The 18,598-nt window shown below is 44.2% G+C and overlaps 1 protein-coding gene across 2 annotated transcripts in view; it reads left to right on the forward strand.

Annotated features, from left to right (window-relative positions):
- Positions 1–2,720: 2,720 nt before the first annotated feature.
- The window catches only part of LOC146839604 (dromaiocalcin-2-like), a 106,463-nt gene continuing 90,585 nt past the window's right edge, over positions 2,721–18,598 (forward strand). Inside the window, exon 1 of one of the 2 annotated variants that reach the window (XM_085650356.1) lies at positions 2,721–2,754. The gene's annotated coding sequence lies outside the window, so the exon portion shown is untranslated. The remainder of the gene's footprint in view (positions 2,755–18,598) is intronic. The other variant, XM_085650357.1, reaches the window with a different exon arrangement.

Genomic DNA, 18,598 nt, shown 5'->3' on the forward strand with positions numbered 1-18,598 from the left:
TTACAAACCAGAGACTTATGCAGGTTGATATTAGCATTGCCCCTCCATTACAAAAACCTGAGATTCACACATATTGATTTTAGCATTGCCTCTCCATTACAAACCAGAGATTCACGCAGATTGAATTTAGCATTGCCACTCCATTACAAACCAGAGATACACGCAGATTGATTTTAGCATTGCCTCTCCATTACAAACCAGAGACTTATGCAGGTTGATATTAGCATTGCCACTCCATTACAACCAGAGATACACACAGATTGATTTTAGCATTGCCACTCCATTACAAACCAGAGATTCACGCAGATTGATTTTAGCATTGCCATGCAATACAGACTAGAGATTCACGCAGATTGAATTTAGCATTGCCACTCCATTACAAACCAGAGATTCACACAGATTGAATTTAGCATTGCCACGCCATTACAAACCAGAGATACACACAGATTGATTTTAGCATTGCCACTCCATTACAAACCAGAGATTCACGCAGATTGAATTTAGCATTGCCACTCCATTATCAACCAGAGATACACACAGATTGATTTTAGCATTGCCTCTCCATTACAAACCAGAGACTTATGCAGGTTGATATTAGCATTGCCCCTCCATTACAAAAACCTGAGATTCACACATATTGATTTTAGCATTGCCTCTCCATTACAAACCAGAGATTCACGCAGATTGAATTTAGCATTGCCACTCCATTATCAACCAGAGATACACACAGATTGATTTTAGCATTGCCTCTCCATTACAAACCAGAGACTTATGCAGGTTGATATTAGCATTGCCCCTCCATTACAAAAACCTGAGATTCACACATATTGATTTTAGCATTGCCTCTCCATTACAAACCAGAGATTCACGCAGATTGAATTTAGCATTGCCACTCCATTACAAACCAGAGATACACGCAGATTGATTTTAGCATTGCCACTCCATTACAAACCAGAGACTTATGCAGGTTGATATTAGCATTGCCACTCCATTACAAACCAGAGATACACACAGATTGATTTTAGCATTGCCTCTCCATTACAAACCAGAGATTCACGCAGATTGATTTTCAACATTGCCACTCCATTGCAAACCAGAGATTCACGCAGATTGATTTTAGCATTGCCTCTCCATTACAAACCAGAGATTCACGCAGATTGATTTTCAACATTGTCATGCAATACAGACTAGAGATTTGCACAGATTATCTTTAGCATTGCCACTCCATTGCAAACCAGAGATTCACGCAGGATTGATTTTAGCATTGCCACTCCATTACAAACCAGAGATTCACGCAGATTGATTTTAGCATTGCCATGCAATACAGACTAGAGATTCACGCAGATTGAATTTAGCATTGCCACTCCATTACAAACCAGAGATTCACGCAGATTGAATTTAGCATTGCCACTCCATTACAAACAGAGATACACACAGATTGATTTTAGCATTGCCACTCCATTACAAACCAGAGATTCACGCAGATTGAATTTAGCATTGCCACTCCATTATCAACCAGAGATACACACAGATTGATTTTAGCATTGCCTCTCCATTACAAACCAGAGACTTATGCAGGTTGATATTAGCATTGCCCCTCCATTACAAAAACCTGAGATTCACACATATTGATTTTAGCATTGCCTCTCCATTACAAACCAGAGATTCACGCAGATTGAATTTAGCATTGCCACTCCATTATTAACCAGAGATACACACAGATTGATTTTAGCATTGCCTCTCCATTACAAACCAGAGACTTATGCAGGTTGATATTAGCATTGCCCCTCCATTACAACAACCTGAGATTCACACATATTGATTTTAGCATTGCCTCTCCATTACAAACCAGAGATTCACGCAGATTGAATTTAGCATTGCCACTCCATTACAAACCAGAGATACACGCAGATTGATTTTAGCATTGCCACTCCATTACAAACCAGAGACTTATGCAGGTTGATATTAGCATTGCCACTCCATTACAAACCAGAGATACACACAGATTGATTTTAGCATTGCCTCTCCATTACAAACCAGAGATTCACGCAGATTGATTTTCAACATTGCCACTCCATTGCAAACCAGAGATTCACGCAGATTGATTTTAGCATTGCCTCTCCATTACAAACCAGAGATTCACGCAGATTGATTTTCAACATTGCAATGCAATACAGACTAGAGATTCGCACAGATTATCTTTAGCATTGACACTCCATTAGAGGCCAGAGATTTGCACAATTATGACCACAACTAGTCCATATGTCTGTAGTAAAGTTATTTTTGGTATCAAGGCACACTCGTCTCACATATTCAATATCAGGAGAAATCCTGGGGAAACTCACAGGGATGCATTGTTCTTTTACTTTTCCTGCTCCAAGGGATGCCTACCTCTGGCGGTCCCAAGGCACCGCAGCCCTGAGGCGGGAGGTCCATAAGTCGGTGACCCCCCCACTACATGCATATTTACCTTCTGAGTCAGTAATGACACCTAAGAGGTTGCCACAAGTTGTACTCTGACATCACTTGATCTTACAGGGAGAAGGTGAAATATTTGCTTTGAAGTTAAACTAACCACAGATTTTTAATCTGCTCCACCCTTGTGTGCTGAAAGTCTGCAAATAAACACGGAGTTAAAGATGGGGCGGGAAGTGGCACCCTGTGCCAAGGGCAAGTTTATAAGTAGCTGGCGTGAAGTTCACGAGCAGTGACTGCGAAGGCAGGAGGGAGTGGAGCCAGCAGTCTGTGGTGCAGGTAAGTGTGCCCAGCCCTTCTGTCTGCTCCCTTCTGTACTTACACCTCTTGGGTCAGCTGCCTTCGGCTAGGTTCGCTCTATAGCAACCCCACATACATACATACAGACATACATACAAAGGATAGCTGCGCTTTTGGAGGTGTGAACTTGTAGGATTGTAGAGCTCAAGTGTTTGTTTTGCTGACCAATGTCTGAGACAGCGATATGCCTATTTTTTGTGAAGCAAATGCAGCCTTAGAAACGTTAACCATTAAGATCTGTGAAGCCTGAAAAGTGCTCTCAGTGTCCAAACCCTGAACCTGTTAGACTGCCCCTTCCATCCAACACCTGAGTCTTTGAGACCTGCATATCCTGTGGAACTCTTCCTCTGTCCGAGGCCTGAGCTTATCGAGCTACATAGCCTGAGGAACCCTTCCACTGTCCCAGACTGAGCATGTAGACCTGCGTAGCCTGAGGATTGCTTCCACTGTCCCACCCTAATCTTATAGGTCTCTGTGGCCTGAGGAATACTTCCACTGCCTGAGGTCTGAGCCGGTAGACCTGCGTAGCCTGAGGAATGCTTCCACTGTCCTATCCTGATCCTATAGGTCTCTGTGGCCTGAGGAATACTTCCACTGCCTGAGGTCTGAGCCGGTAGACCTGCGTAGCCTGAGGAATGCTTCCACTGCCTGAGGTCTGAGCCGGTAGACCTGCGTAGCCTGAGGAATGCTTCCACTGTCCCATCCTGATCCTATAGGTCTCTGTAACCTGAGAAGACTTCCACAGTGTTCCACACAATGAAAGGGGGAGGAGGGGAACTCCTACTTCAGCCTCCTCTATAAATGACAAGTCACACACAAAGAAGTAGGAGTGATGACAATTGCTTTTTAAGAGGTTTTTTGGCAAAGTTAAAATGTTTGAAAAATGGCCCTCGCCCCCAATAAATTGAGGCATGCTTCATCATAGGGCTGCTGAACACACCCCTGCGCAGACCAATGCACGGGGTGGAGCAATAGGGTGGGGAAAACAATACAAACACATAGAATAGTAGGGATCAAGCAAAGAATAAGTGCAGACAAACACATATTGTGTAAAAACTAACTCAGGGATGTCCAAACCCCTATTTTATTCACGGACTCCCAGGTCAGGGTTGAAAAGGTACCCCAGACCAGAGGATGGTGGTGAATAGGTTAAATTATGAAGTGTTCACCCCTCCACTCTGCAAATTAGTCGACATGTTTCAGCCGGATTTTGCGTCTTCCCCGGCTTTCATCAATGTGAGTCCGCCTCAGCGCCAATGTCTCTCCCAACGCCTTCACAGCGTTGGGAGAGACATTGGTGCTGAGGCGGGCTCACCTGAATGAATGTGTGACTACAGGGAGCTAACCTCGTTCCTCCACCATTTCGAGCACAAACTACAGTGAAACTCGAATCAATTCGAAGTGTGATTACATGACCTATGTCCAAATTACAGGTTCAGTCCTCAATCTACTTATTAAGGTAGGAAAGGGGGACTGAGATCTCAGACACCCCCTAAGCAATCCCCGAGGCTGGTGCAGTCACACATTAGTCCCAGCTGCCGAGGGATCCTCCTTTAAACTGAAGCTTGGTACACTGCCTACTGTCAGTGGCAGAGCAGCAGTTTCAAACACCTGGTTCACCTTTAGCTAGTGCGCTGTTGCCACTGGGAGCAGCACATGTTTATGATGAAGCGCACAGTGTGAGTCTGCTCTGTGACCAAGCACTTAAGGGTGCACTAAGGCACGGATCGGGAATAGTGTATTAGTGTCAATTGAAGCAATCTAGAGGATAACCTGATGATGACTAGGTAAAGTCACTAGGTGACTTCTTAAAGATGCATAAGCAGAGCACTTTTCTAAGCTGGGCAGGAAGTAAGTTCCACATCCTTAGGGATTGGTTGGATAAAAATCTAGAGTGTTTTACTTCCCATAAAACATGATGTGAGAAGTGTGAGCGTGTCTTGACTCCTGGAATTTGTGAATATGGATATTTTGAGATCTTGATTTTTTTGTGCAGGGTATTTTGGGCGTTTGGTTTCAGAACCCAGACAGTGAGACCGGTGGTTCAGAATGAGCCGGCTTCGAAGGGGAAACTTTCAGACCAGAGAGTGCTGGAGTGATTTGGGTAGATCTTTTGGCATGACTCACAAAATGAGCAGCATGGACCACCACTGTCAGATCCTTTTTAGGGAGGTCAAGAAGGATGCATGATCCATACCCCAGGCCAAAGATGATAAAGGCCTCAACCCTTGGTTTGAGATCATGATTTGACAATGGACGTTTTAGATCCTAATTTTAAGGTGGAAAATGTTGTCTAGTAGAAAGCCCTGGGATTTGACGAAAGGGATATTTTTCTAGTTAAGTCATCAGTTTTTAAGGCCTAGATCCAATCTTGTCTATTGGACTTATTTGTTTTGGAGGATCAGAAAGAGGCATTCCGTTTTAAGGGGGGTACATTTCAGATGCTTTTGTTTAATCCATTCCTGTTCCCTGACCCAGACAAGATTTTAGAGTGGAAATAGCACCTGGTGAATCTATCTTTTGGTATAATTAGGTACGGTCCTCATACTGAATCAGAGCCTTTAAGAAGACATAATGCCAGGAAAAGATATGGTTACGGGAGCAGAGAAACATTTCCAATTTTCTCAGCAATCGTCTTGCAAGGAAAGGGCCCAAGTTAAAGTTTGACAAAGAGGCTACTCGTCTCAGACGTGATGGAGTACCCTGTCAGTCAATCCTCCTGTCAGTCTGCTCAAATATGAGTTGGGTCGCCTACCAGTTTCCTGATTCTGGTGCCCCTGCGGCTCTGTCGTCAGAGTTCACTTAAGCTCTTATTCCAACTAAGTAATATTCCTCGAAGTAAAGCCATCAAAACACTCGCCCTGATTGCAGCAAATGGTCTAACGGCTTTTTTTTCTGTCCATCACCGCCAGGAAAAAACTGGAAATCACAGACAGAAAAAAAATTATGACTCCCATTTCCAGGGAAAAAACCCTCTTTGTGTGGGCGTCATTAGTTTTTTGTTTATCAAACATTAACTCCCACTTTGAGAGTTTGTTTTTGAAAACAAAAATGTTTAGTGGACGCTCAAGAAAACCGAAGGCAGTTGTCCACCAAACATTGTGAGAAGGCACCTAATTTAGAGTTTGATGGGTGGTACTCCTTCAGTCAGGCTGGTAGAGGACATTACAACCACTACCATGACAGACTACCGCCTGCCAAATTTAGAGCTCACTGCCGACCCAGTGCTGATCTTTGTGCCTTCACAGGAACCTCTAAAAGTTCCAAAGGTTTGGTGGCCGCCGGGTGTTGTTTTTGACTGCTGTCCAACATGTTGTTTATGAAAAAAAAGAAACAAATGAAACAAAGTAACTAATGGCAGAGAGACCCAGGGAGTTTTTTCCCTTAACCCCTTCAGTGCCACGCCCTTTCCCCACCCTGTGCCGGGCGTTGCATTAGCGGGCGGGGTTCATGACGAGATAGTCTCGTCATGGGCACAGCGCAACCGCGCTCCATGACGAGACCATCTCGTCATGGGCACTGAAGCGGTTAATGTGGAAGTTTTTTTTTCTGACTTTCACTGCCAGGTTTTTCCTGAAAACATGCATCAGACTGTCTGCTCTAATCAGGAAGGGAAGCCTGATGGCTTCACTCCAACAGCCCCTTCTCCGTAGGGCTGTTGGAGTACATTTCTGACAGTGGAGCTAGCAGGGCCGCTGCTAACAGAAAATTGATAGTCCATCTGGATCATAATTGATGGGCGGCCAAGGGTTTGTTGGACAGGGTACTATGTCACATTTATGAAGCTATACGCAGTCTGCCAAGCTCTAAACCGGGCCATAATATTTGAGGAGAAATATTTTATAGATTGTGTGTGGTTATTCTGGTAAGAGGAGTTATATTGTCAACTACTTTTTGGAGAGTCTTGTAGTTCTGAAGAAGGATGTTGGGTATTGTGGGAGTTTGAAAGTAAGCGTACTGCATTTACCAGGATGCAATGGGGATAACTGTGCTGGGATGAGAAGCAGTGTGCTCCATCCCCTCTCGGGTGTTGTGGGAGTGACAACAAAGAGAGTAGAGAGCTTGGAGATTAAAATGTCCTGATTCGTTTTTTTTTTACCTCTCTCATTTATGTTTCCTTGTAAACTGGGGTTTCCAATTTAATATGCACAAATAAGTGTGGGTAGACTAGTCAGGGATGATGGGGTGGATGAAGCTGGATTTTGCTATAACGTGGGTATGTTTATCGATGTGCTGGATCAGATCACTGGCTAAAAAGGAAAGCGGAGAGCTGAAGTGTGACTGGTTTTGAAGTGTCATTCCACCTAATCTTGATATTCCTAATACGTGGTGTCCATAGAGCGTAACAGATGAGAAGTGAAAAGTTCTGTGACTTCTTCCCCAAATATTAATTAGTTTCCTGGAATAAGATATAGTCATGAATCTAGGTTTTTTTGGGGGAATAATGGATGTCTCTGCTAGCTGTTGAAAATATGTATAATGTTGGTGCGGGACACAGGAGCACGGGATGATGGATTTGTGGATGGATGGAGAGCCACCCTCTCCTCTTTTGCCTGGGTGATCCTTTCTAAGTGTAAAATAGTTGGGCGGTGAGTTTTCAGCTGTATGGTTGCGAGAGTTCTTCTGAATGAGTGTGTTGAAATCAAGGTCGAGAACAGCAGCTGAGATGTTATTGATAGATAGCTATCTTCAATGTAGAAGTGTACACTCAAGTTCAGTTTTTGGGTTGTGCTTAGGATGTGGGGATGTGAATTGAATTTTCTGATATGAGGTCTGAGGAATGTGGCCAGATAAGATAAATTGAAGTGATGTGATTTCTTTTTTTAAGAGTTTTATATAGCGCGAACTTGACCCGAAGATATCAGGTATCAGAGTGCTTTACCTGAGCACCAGTTTCTTTACAGATGGACACATTCATTAGGTAGAGCCTGAGCCAGTGCGCAAACGCTGCTCTGGTGATCTGTTGTAGTGTGGAGTATGGAAGACAAGCCCCGCCCACTCCCCACCCATATTTGTCATTGGCTCGTGTCTTTGACCTTCACAAATACTGGCTTCTGATTCCTTAATAGGCTTGTTAGTCCCGCCTTTTCATCATTTGTAACCTCCCATGGCTACTGGCCCCTTTACTTGGTTGTTACACGGTACGTGTACTTTTTACTTTATTGAGTTTCTTCTACGTTAGGCACGACGACGTGCTTTGCTTACATTCAGCGGCCATGCCTGCTTTCACTTTCAAAGTAGGAGTGACAATGGCGGCCGTTTGTTTGCAATGCAATAGGTCTAGTATTTAAATGCGAGACCTATAGCATTGCAAATATTTTCTTCTTTACACGAGGCACGCGTCGAAATGTAAATTAAGTGGCCTGTGCTAGAGGTTTGAGGGTTGACAACTCCCCCGCCCAGGAATGTGTGCATAGCGACCACAGCCAGCTGCGCTGCTCTGCTTGACGCTTCTTTCACAGGAGTTGGCGCTAGTTCTGGTGCCTGCCATCCCATTCCTGACTTCTGGGAGTACAGAGGTCGGAGTTCGAGGAGTGTTCCCCGCGATGCTTAAAGGCACGCTCTGGCACTCATCTAGTTTCGGGAGGCCTGGACTTGGCTGCCAGATGGTAGGTGGCTGCTAAAATTGACGCATGGCACAGACCCCTGATCATTTCGCTTTAGGGTTTCAGAATTGGACTGCACGGGGAGAGAGAGAAAATGGCGGATGCACGTGTTTAGGGGGCGCGTGTGTTAGGGGGGATGGATTGGGCACACAAGCATTTTTCAAGTGTGAATGAATTAATGGATGAATGAGTTGAATGAGTGCAATGTGTCTGTGGGAATGGGTATAGCAGGAAGCGCAAAAGTAATCCTTTACGAAGGAGGACATAAGAGCATGGTACGGTTGTAATTACCGCACTAATACTGTTCCTCTTTCTCACCAAATTTGAAAACAGTTTTGTTTTTCTGCGTGTGCTTATTTTATGCCTGGGTGATGTGTTGGTTGCAGTTGGAAGGCCAAGTCTGAAAACATTATGGTACTTGTTTTAAAGGATTTTCTGTTGCTTTGCATTCCATGTAATAGTAAACCTATATCAGAAATGTACTACATGTTCTATTGAGAATCAGAAGAATTCCATATAGAAAATACTCTAGTTCAGAACATGTTTCAATACCCAATAATTGAGTGGGGTATCAGGATGGAGCCAAAAACTGAACCTATTAAGCACACCTTTGTGTCCCCAGTTTGCAACCTGCTTACTGCTGCTCTAAATAGGTCTGGACGAAATATATTATGCCATATAATTTCGTATTTCGCTTGTTAAATAAAATCACGCTATTAAGCAATGTTGCATAATTATTGGCAGTTTGCGGCAAACATTTAGCATCGTACAACGTGAATGACCAGAATGCGAGAAGCTGATGTTTGCGACACTTGTTTTTTGCGCTGTTTTTTTAGCACACAATGTAGCACCAAGTGCCGGTTTTGCACAATTTCCACAAAAGTTCACGAACATTTGCAGATACAAATTATGCAATTTTTCGTAAACTTCAGCCAGTCTTTCATCTTTCCACAGCTGACAAAATTAACACTGTTAAGATGGATTGCTACTTATCTATAGCGAGAGGCTCTTTCAAAAAGTGCTGCACAGAAAACAATGCAATGCAATCGGTCTCGCCTTTAGGACCTTATAGGTTTTTAGCTATGTAGCATATTATCCTGGTAAGAAAGACAAAGGGGCATATTATCAAGACAGGCGATAAAATTATCGCCGCGTTAGCGGCAGAAAACTGCCGCTAAAACGGCGATAATGGGCTTGATAATATGCTCTATGGAATTCCAATTGAAGCCCATGTTAGATGTCCTGTACCCCTTCCAGTCGGCCCATTTCATGGCCGGTTCCCCTGGTTTCGGCAGGAAGGGTACCGGGTTGGTTAGGGAGAAGGTCTGTGCGCACATGGTGCAGGTGGCGTGGAAGGCGGTGTGCCTTGCTGTAGGACGGAAGTCACGTGGAGACCTTTGTGGCCTAGTAGTGGGACAACCCTGTAGTGAGTAGGGTGCCCCTCATGCTATCTCGCTGCTCCCTGCAGTGCCTGCTACGTCGTGGGTGCAAAAAGAACTATTGATGGACAGAATGCAGAACAATGTCATACATTCACCCCAGTACAGAGATCTCGCCTGAGGAAATATGAATTTTATGATCAGTTATGTCCCCTATCTTAGACCCCAACGGCTCCATGTACATGCTACAAGTACATGTATGTTCCCTCCAGTTCCAGTTATGAAGACGCAAATACATGTGCGTCCACCGTCAACATGTCCTCTTTAAGATCCGCCATGAATGAGTCGGATATTCCGTTCCAAAGTATGAAAGGCCACCGACTTTATGTGGTTCACTTTCCACATTTTACAGTTCAGGCGAGTAGGCCCTGAATTCTGCCATCAAGCCTTTTCCTGCTTTCTGCCTCTGAAAGCTCCAGTCCAAGCCCGCATCTGTATCCATGAACTTTGTCCTACTCCCTGCGCGGCTAACGATGCCTGATCCGGCCCGTTGCCTGCCAAAAACTGTATTTCACCTTCAAGATTATCTGCTCCGCTCCTCATCCGATGCATTCCTGTCTAGTAGTTTAGGTAAACATTCTTCCAGCTACCGAGCAAAGGGCCAGGCCTCACTGTCCTCACGCAAGTAATTCATAGCCCCTGTTACTATGGAAGATTCCTGCCCCCTCGCATCTCATGTAGACACTTAGACGCTTGTACACGCACTAACAGTCAGTATAGAATAGATTCCGTCCGAGAGACATTTCCTTTTGGATAATACAGTTCTTTAAACATAAGATATTAGATATGATTTGGGATTAGGTTGACATGACCCCTCAGACTTCTGTCTCCACATGTAGAGCTAAATGTCAAGTCCCCTTCACCCTCTAGTTGCACGTCAATCACACGTCATGCGGCTGCGCACGCATCTCTGCCAAGTATTTCTGCTGACATTGCAGGATTCTTTTATGGATCCACCCACCTGTGACATCATGTTTAATGACGTTTTTAGTTTACGCCTATGTTTACGCCTATTTTCATTACGTATGTGTAGTATTATCTGTATTATCAGCTGTTACGCCTCCTGCATCTGTCTTAATGTAATGCTTTTCATATAAATACCTTTACTTGTCAATAATGTATTGCCTTCCCTTCCTGAACCCTCGTGGTGATGGAATTTGATGCCTATGGTTCGAACCATAATTCCTTTATAGAGGAATAAAGCCTTTCAGAACCTCTAATACCACGGATTCTGCCTCTTATTTATACTGAGTTATTCTTACTAGACTTTACCGCATAAAAAATAGTACCGGTAATAAAATATTTACCACATAAATTGGCGCCCGAATAGGGACACTTTCTCATCTCACGCGCCGGAGGTGCGTTGCAGGCCCGGTCCCCTGCCACAGCTGAATGGACAAAAACGCGTACCCGCAGGATTTCCTGTATCTCCCTCCGGCCAAGCGGGGGTGACTGAGGCTGCGATCAACACCCAGACGAGGCGGTGAGAAGTGCGAAGTATCCCGACCAGAGCCTAGCTGAGAGAGCAAGATCCGAGGTATACAGAGGCCCACCAGGTTCCGAAGTTCCGAGTCGAGTCGAGTCCAGTCCGGTCCAGTTCAGTCCAGTTCCGAGGCCTTCCGTTCCGTGCTACCCGGTGAGTACCGTTGCCGGGGAGGCATTCAGACGTGCACATAGGTTGTGCCGGTCAAGACGGGTTTGGGTACACAAATCCGGTCTGCACTGTTTTAGCAGTGTATCTGTACTGTTTAGCAGTATATCCAGTATGTTCATGTATATAATTCAGTATTATCTAGTATTAGTATTATGTCAGTAACTAGTTTTCTTCTAATTATCATTGTTCGTTAAAAAAATTAAATGTTAAATGTTAAATGTTTTACTGTGTCCCAAAATTGTGGTATGAATGATTGTTCATTATTGTGTTTATTGTATTAAGTGTGTTCAAGATTAAGTAAATAGGGTCTAAAAATGCCGCTCTTTTCAAAATTAAGACAGATCAAAACCAGAAAAGGGGTACTCGAAGAAGCTGTTCCCATTCCACCTAGGGACACTCCAGGGTACTTTATGTATCATAAACATGGCCTAGATGCCGTATTATTTCTTGATTTATGGGTGGACTACACCAAAGATTTACCAGAAAGTCAGAGATGGCCCGCAGCTGGGACCTGGGATGCAGATTGCATCATGAGAGTAGAAGAAGTATTATGGAAAAATAAAGCCAGACAGTCACAGAAAGATGCCATTGAATTATGGCGCAAAGAATCATATAGACGTACAGAAAAAGCGCTCAGACAGGAAGAGAAAAGTAGGGAGAATTCAAATAAAGCCCGAGAAAATATATTAATCAAGGAAGGTACCCGAGTAAAAGCAGAACAAGTAGATAGACAACGAAACACTCTTATGAATGGTATGTATCCTCTTCTGGCCGAAGGGTTACCCCAGGCCACCCCGGAAATACCGAAAGACTTGACGCCTCCATTACTCCCGATAAAAGCCCATCCCAAAACAGCAAAAGACGTTTTCCTTTCTTCCTACTTAGATGATGTAGCTCCTGAATATGCTAATGCTCCGCCACACGCACCGCCCACCGATGGTGCTCAACGCCAAGATCATCCGTCTGTATCCCCGCAACAACAAACTCCTACGCACATTCCCGCAGGCCCATCTGTTTCTACCGCTTTTCCTACATCTACAGTTTCTATCTTACATCCAACAAATCCTTTCGTGCCTAGCACCTCAGACGGTGCGACAGGAGGTACGACAGAAATTTTTGCCACGCCACCTCGAGGAAATAAATTATCCCTTAGAGATTTAGCGTACGAACGTACACCCCAACTAGCAACTTCCGACATGTTTAAAGAGCATCTAGTGGATTGTAGATATGATCCTGTTCCCGGTAGACGGGACGGTATGCTGCTGTCATCACTACGTATACGACGAACTTCAAGGTATTTAGCGACGCTACCAGGAATGGTGGCACATTTAGACAATATATACCACTTTGTCCAATCAGGGCGAGGCCCTGAGAGTATTGACGAAGCCATGGAATACCAGAAAGTGGATGTACAGAGACAACTGTTACGCTTCTTCATAAACTGTGTGATCAGAAACCTAGACAGGCCTGAGATAGAGCAGAAGGAAATGCAAGTACTTACCAAATGGGGTCAGAATATATCAGAAGGGAAACATGATAAACAGACATGTATAATAGTTATGTGCCGAAAGATCCGTAAAGAAGTAGAACGAATACATAAAGAAAGATTAGAGACAGACCAACATGAATCAGAGGGAGAGGAGGCCGAAGAATCAGAAATGCCCACAGGACACTTAGAGACAATGGCTTATGTAGGTAAAGGAAGATCTTTTAATAATACCAGATGCTTTAATGATCCGATACATCCGATACGTCCAGAATGTAACAGAAATTTTCAAGCCCCTATGTTAAATACAAGGTCTCCTGAACACCTATTCCAGGCTGCTGATAAACTACTCCGAGACCGAAGGGGGTACCATATGCTCGATTCCATGGATGAACAAGAATTGGCCAGGTCAGCAGTAGAATTCACAGAAAGCCCCAGCATCTATAGCCAAGCACTGAAACGAGAACTTGATAGTATCCACATGCCAGTTAACACTGCCCTGCTTCAATATGTCGATGATCTGCTGATCACCGCCCGAAGCGAACCTGAATGTGAAAAAGCGTCACTGACGGTTTTACAATTTCTGGCCGACAAGGGGCACAAGGTGTCCCCTTCTAAGCTGCAATTCTGTGTCCAGCAAGTTGTTTATCTTGGGCACTCGCTGTCCAAGGAGGGAAGACAGCTTACACCCGACCGCATCCAGTTAATTGCTAACATGCCGCCACCCAAGACACAAAAGGAGGTGCGGGCTTTTATAGGTCTCACTTCATACTGTAGGCAGTGGATCCCTCAATATGCATTTCTAGCAAAACCACTCATTCAGTTGACAACACAGGAGGCAGCCACATCGACTGTCCTCCCTTGGACTCAAGAACATACGCAAACCTTTGAAAGCTTAAAGAAAGCTTTATGCCAAGCACCTGTTTTAGCAACACCATGTTACAGTAAGCCTTTTACACTCTTTGTTACAGAACGCGAAGGTACTGCCTTATCAGTACTCACTCAGGAACAAGCAGGATCACACAAACCATGTGCTTATTTTTCTAGTACATTAGATCCCGTAGCTCAGGCTCTTCCTGCGTGCCTGAAATCAGTGGCAGCAACAGCTTTAGCAATCAGACAAAGCGATGCCATAGTGTTAGGACATCAATTGACAGTACAAGTACCACACGCAGTAGAGGTTCTCTTGAACCGCACACAAACACAACACTTGACTATAGCAAGACTCACCGGTTATGAATTAACATTGTTTCAGCCACACATAGAAATCAGACGTTGTAATACATTAAATCCTGCCACACTTTTGCCAGTAAATGGAACAGATCCATTAGCACATGATTGTATTGAAGTCATTACCATCACGACGAAACCCAGACAAGACTTGACAGACATCCCCTTATCAGATCCGGACCTAACATTGTATGTAGATGGTTCATGTATGAGAACAAGTACAGGAGAGTTAGTGGCCGCTTACGCAGTCACAACAGACACTGAAGTCGTTGAAACAAATTGTATTAACACTTTGTCAGCTCAAGCAGCAGAGCTCATCGCTCTGACACAAGCCTGTATTCAAGCCACAAATAAGAAAGTCAACATATACACAGATTCACGTTACGCATTCGGAGTCGTCCATGACTTCGGCGTACTGTGGCGAGAGAGAGGTTATTTAACTTCTCACGGTACCCACATCCAACACGGACCCCTCATTCAAGCCCTATTAGACGCAATTCATCTACCTACTGCAATATCGATTATGAAATGCAAAGCCCATACAAAAGTTACCGACATCATTTCCCAGGGTAACGACCTAGCTGACAGAACAGCTAAACAGACTGCTCAGAATCAGACTCATACAACTGTCACGACAAAGACAATAGTCCCGACACCAACACATTGCATGACAGTTAAGGATCCCGCCCTTGATGTAATTGACATACAGACACATGCTACACCAGAAGAAATAAAGAAATGGACTGAATTAGGAGGGATCCAAACGGATCAAGGATGGATGACGAAGGGAAAATCTATATGGTTTCTTCCCGATTCCATGGTTCAAGTCATCATTAACACAATACATAGTCCAGCACACCTAGGAGAAAAAGCTATGCTAGACAGCATTCAACACATTTGGTTCAACAAACACTTGAGAGCAGCTGCCAAACAGAAAGTACGTACTTGTATGATATGTTGTCAGTTTAATCCAGGTAAAAGCATTCCCGTAGAGCAGGGTGGATTTCAACCTCCCGAGCACGCTTTTGAAGTCCTCCAGATGGATTATATCCAGATGGAACGATGTCGAGGATTCAAATATGTTCTCGTAGTTGTTTGCGCTCTTTCCCGTTGGACAGAAGCCTACCCGGTTTCAGATTACACTGCCCCGACTACTGCCAAACAGTTAGTTCGAGAATTCTTCCCACGGTACGGTTTACCACGTGTTGTATACTCAGATAACGGCCAGCCATTCTCATCCGAACTGATGAAACACGTTTCACTCTTATTAGGTTATCAATGGAAATTTCACTGTGTCCGACATCCCGAGGCAGCAGGTCTCGTGGAACGTCATAATCAAACTCTGAAAATTAGATTGTCTAAAATATGTAGAGAAAAAGGTGTCGATTGGATAGTAGCCTTACCAGTTGCGCTCTTTTACATGAGAATGGTAGCACATTCTCGAACAGGGCTATCCCCTTATGAGGTGATCTTCGGTAGACCACCAAATATGTGGGGGACGCCTATACCTCGTAAAATCACTGATGTTGACTGTAATATGCTGACAGATTACCTGGCTTCCTTGATGTCTGCACTACAATCTTGTCGTTCACAGGTAGCTGCAGCTTTTCCCGATAACACTGAGGTGAAGCCCCATGATGTGGTTCCAGGTGACCTGGTTCTTGTGAGGAATTTTGACCGGAAGACCCAGCTGGAGCCTAGGTGGCAGTCGCCCAAACTCGTATTGCTGACTACAAGGACAGCCGTGAAGATTGAGGGACGTAAAGGGTGGTTGCACTCGAGCCATATCAAGAAATTTTATGGACTACCGTCCGATGTGAACACTCAGCCCTGCATTCCCTCACAGACAGACTCAAAGCTCCCCTTGGTTGAAAGGTCGAAGAACGAACTCTATAAACTGAAACTCAGGTCTAGCAAGTCAGACAATTTGATTGTTTAAGTCCTCTCCAAGGTGAATCGGTTGAATTTGTCTCTGACATGTATCCTCTGGACCGAAATAGAGAGAAAAATAGACAGATACAGCTTAAAAAACATGCGTACTGTAAATCGCTTCGTAGTCACTGCATAATGACATTATTAATTTTGTTTTTTCTAAGTCTTCTGATCATCATTTCTAGTATATTGCTACATATGTATTACCCTATTTCTAAGCGTGCTTACAATGCTACTGCTGAACATTCTTTTAGCGAATTATCTCCGCATGAGTTGTCTTATAGATTTGCGCTGCGCAACAACACTTTTATTAGTATGTTACATCATTCCCATCAGACCAGCAATGCTACCAATTGTTGGATATGTGGCCGACTCCCTCCCTATCAGAACTATAAGGGAGTTTTGCCTCTCTTTCCGTATCCATTCACACACAATGGCTCCTGTGGAGCATGGTTTAGTTTGATTAATTCCCTAGATTCAAATTCCGTAGTTTATCAAAACAACTGGGTATGGGGAAACCTGAACCTAGTTTTGCTTAAAGTCTGCTACCCTAACAAGGAGGGACTTCCCAAAAGAACAGGAACTGATCTAGAAAATGAAGTATATGGATTAGGTAACTTTACGCTTAACCTCATGATTCTGAATGTTGAATCCGAAGCTACACCAATCTTGTCCGCTATGTCAGTATTTCCAGTTAAAGGTGAATTATGTGTAAGTAACAATGGTTCCATACACATGGGCCATAGTAAATGTACCACTGTGATAAAATTCAGTGATCAAGGCAAGTCTACATTTAGAGCATCTCGTCATTCCTACTTCATATGTGGCCAGACTGCATATATACGTTTACCTCTAGATTGGGATGGTACCTGTTACATAGCATTCCTTCTGCCACCTGTTTTCCTAGCCCCTCCTGACTATCACAGAAATACCCATTTAGTACACAATAGACAGCAGAGAGATCTCCCGATTGTCGATTACACTGAAACGGCATGGGAGCAATACACAGATTTCAATAAAGGTTTCTTTCCCTATATAGGTACAGTCACTAATAGTAAACTGATACGTAGATTAACTAGAACCCTTGAAGCAGTAGTGAATGAGACTACTTCCGCCCTAGGCAATTTAACAGAGGAGCAGTCTGCGATGCGGATTGTTGTTCTTCAAAATCGTCTTGTCCTTGACGTCATTCTGGCCGATAGGGGCGGAGCTTGTAGGGTCATCGGATCAAGTTGCTGTGTTTTCATACCAGAAAACTCGCCGTCAGTATATAAAGCCATAACTCGCCTTCATAAGATTATAAGCCAGATACACCAGAGTCCAGGCACCTGGACTTGGTCCGGTTGGTTCTGGAGCGTGTTGTCAGCCTGGGGATGGAGGATTCTATCCTTCCTAGGTATTGGCTTTCTCATACTATTCAGTTGCTGCTTATGTCTACAATGTGGGCCAGCGATTTGTGGTCTGTGTGCCACATCGTGTATCCCGCCTTCAAGTTTTCGTTCAAGATCCCGGAAGAAGAAAGAAGAACAAATGATGCTATACGAACAGATTGATGGATTGATGAAGATCGATATCTCCTGAGGGTCCGTAGGGGACAAGGAGGGAATGAGGAAATATGAATTTTATGATCAGTTATGTCCCCTATCTTAGACCCCAACGGCTCCATGTACATGCTACAAGTACATGTATGTTCCCTCCAGTTCCAGTTATGAAGACGCAAATACATGTGCGTCCACCGTCAACATGTCCTCTTTCAGATCCGCCATGAATGAGTCGGATATTCCGTTCCAAAGTATGAAAGGCCACCGACTTTATGTGGTTCACTTTCCACATTTTACAGTTCAGGCGAGTAGGCCCTGAATTCTGCCATCAAGCCTTTTCCTGCTTTCTGCCTCTGAAAGCTCCAGTCCAAGCCCGCATCTGTATCCATGAACTTTGTCCTACTCCCTGCGCGGCTAACGATGCCTGATCCGGCCCGTTGCCTGCCAAAAACTGTATTTCACCTTCAAGATTATCTGCTCCGCTCCTCATCCGATGCATTCCTGTCTAGTAGTTTAGGTAAACATTCTTCCAGCTACCGAGCAAAGGGCCAGGCCTCACTGTCCTCACGCAAGTAATTCATAGCCCCTGTTACTATGGAAGATTCCTGCCCCCTCGCATCTCATGTAGACACTTAGACGCTTGTACACGCACTAACAGTCAGTATAGAATAGATTCCGTCCGAGAGACCTTTCCTTTTGGATAATACAGTTCTTTAAACATAAGATATTAGATATGATTTGGGATTAGGTTGACATGACCCCTCAGACTTCTGTCTCCACATGTAGAGCTAAATGTCAAGTCCCCTTCACCCTCTAGTTGCACGTCAATCACACGTCATGCGGCTGCGCACGCATCTCTGCCAAGTATTTCTGCTGACATTGCAGGATTCTTTTATGGATCCACCCACCTGTGACATCATGTTTAATGACGTTTT

The sequence above is a fragment of the Triturus cristatus genome, chromosome 4_1 (genome assembly GCF_964204655.1).
Source record: "Triturus cristatus chromosome 4_1, aTriCri1.1, whole genome shotgun sequence".
NCBI lineage: Eukaryota > Metazoa > Chordata > Amphibia > Caudata > Salamandridae > Triturus > Triturus cristatus.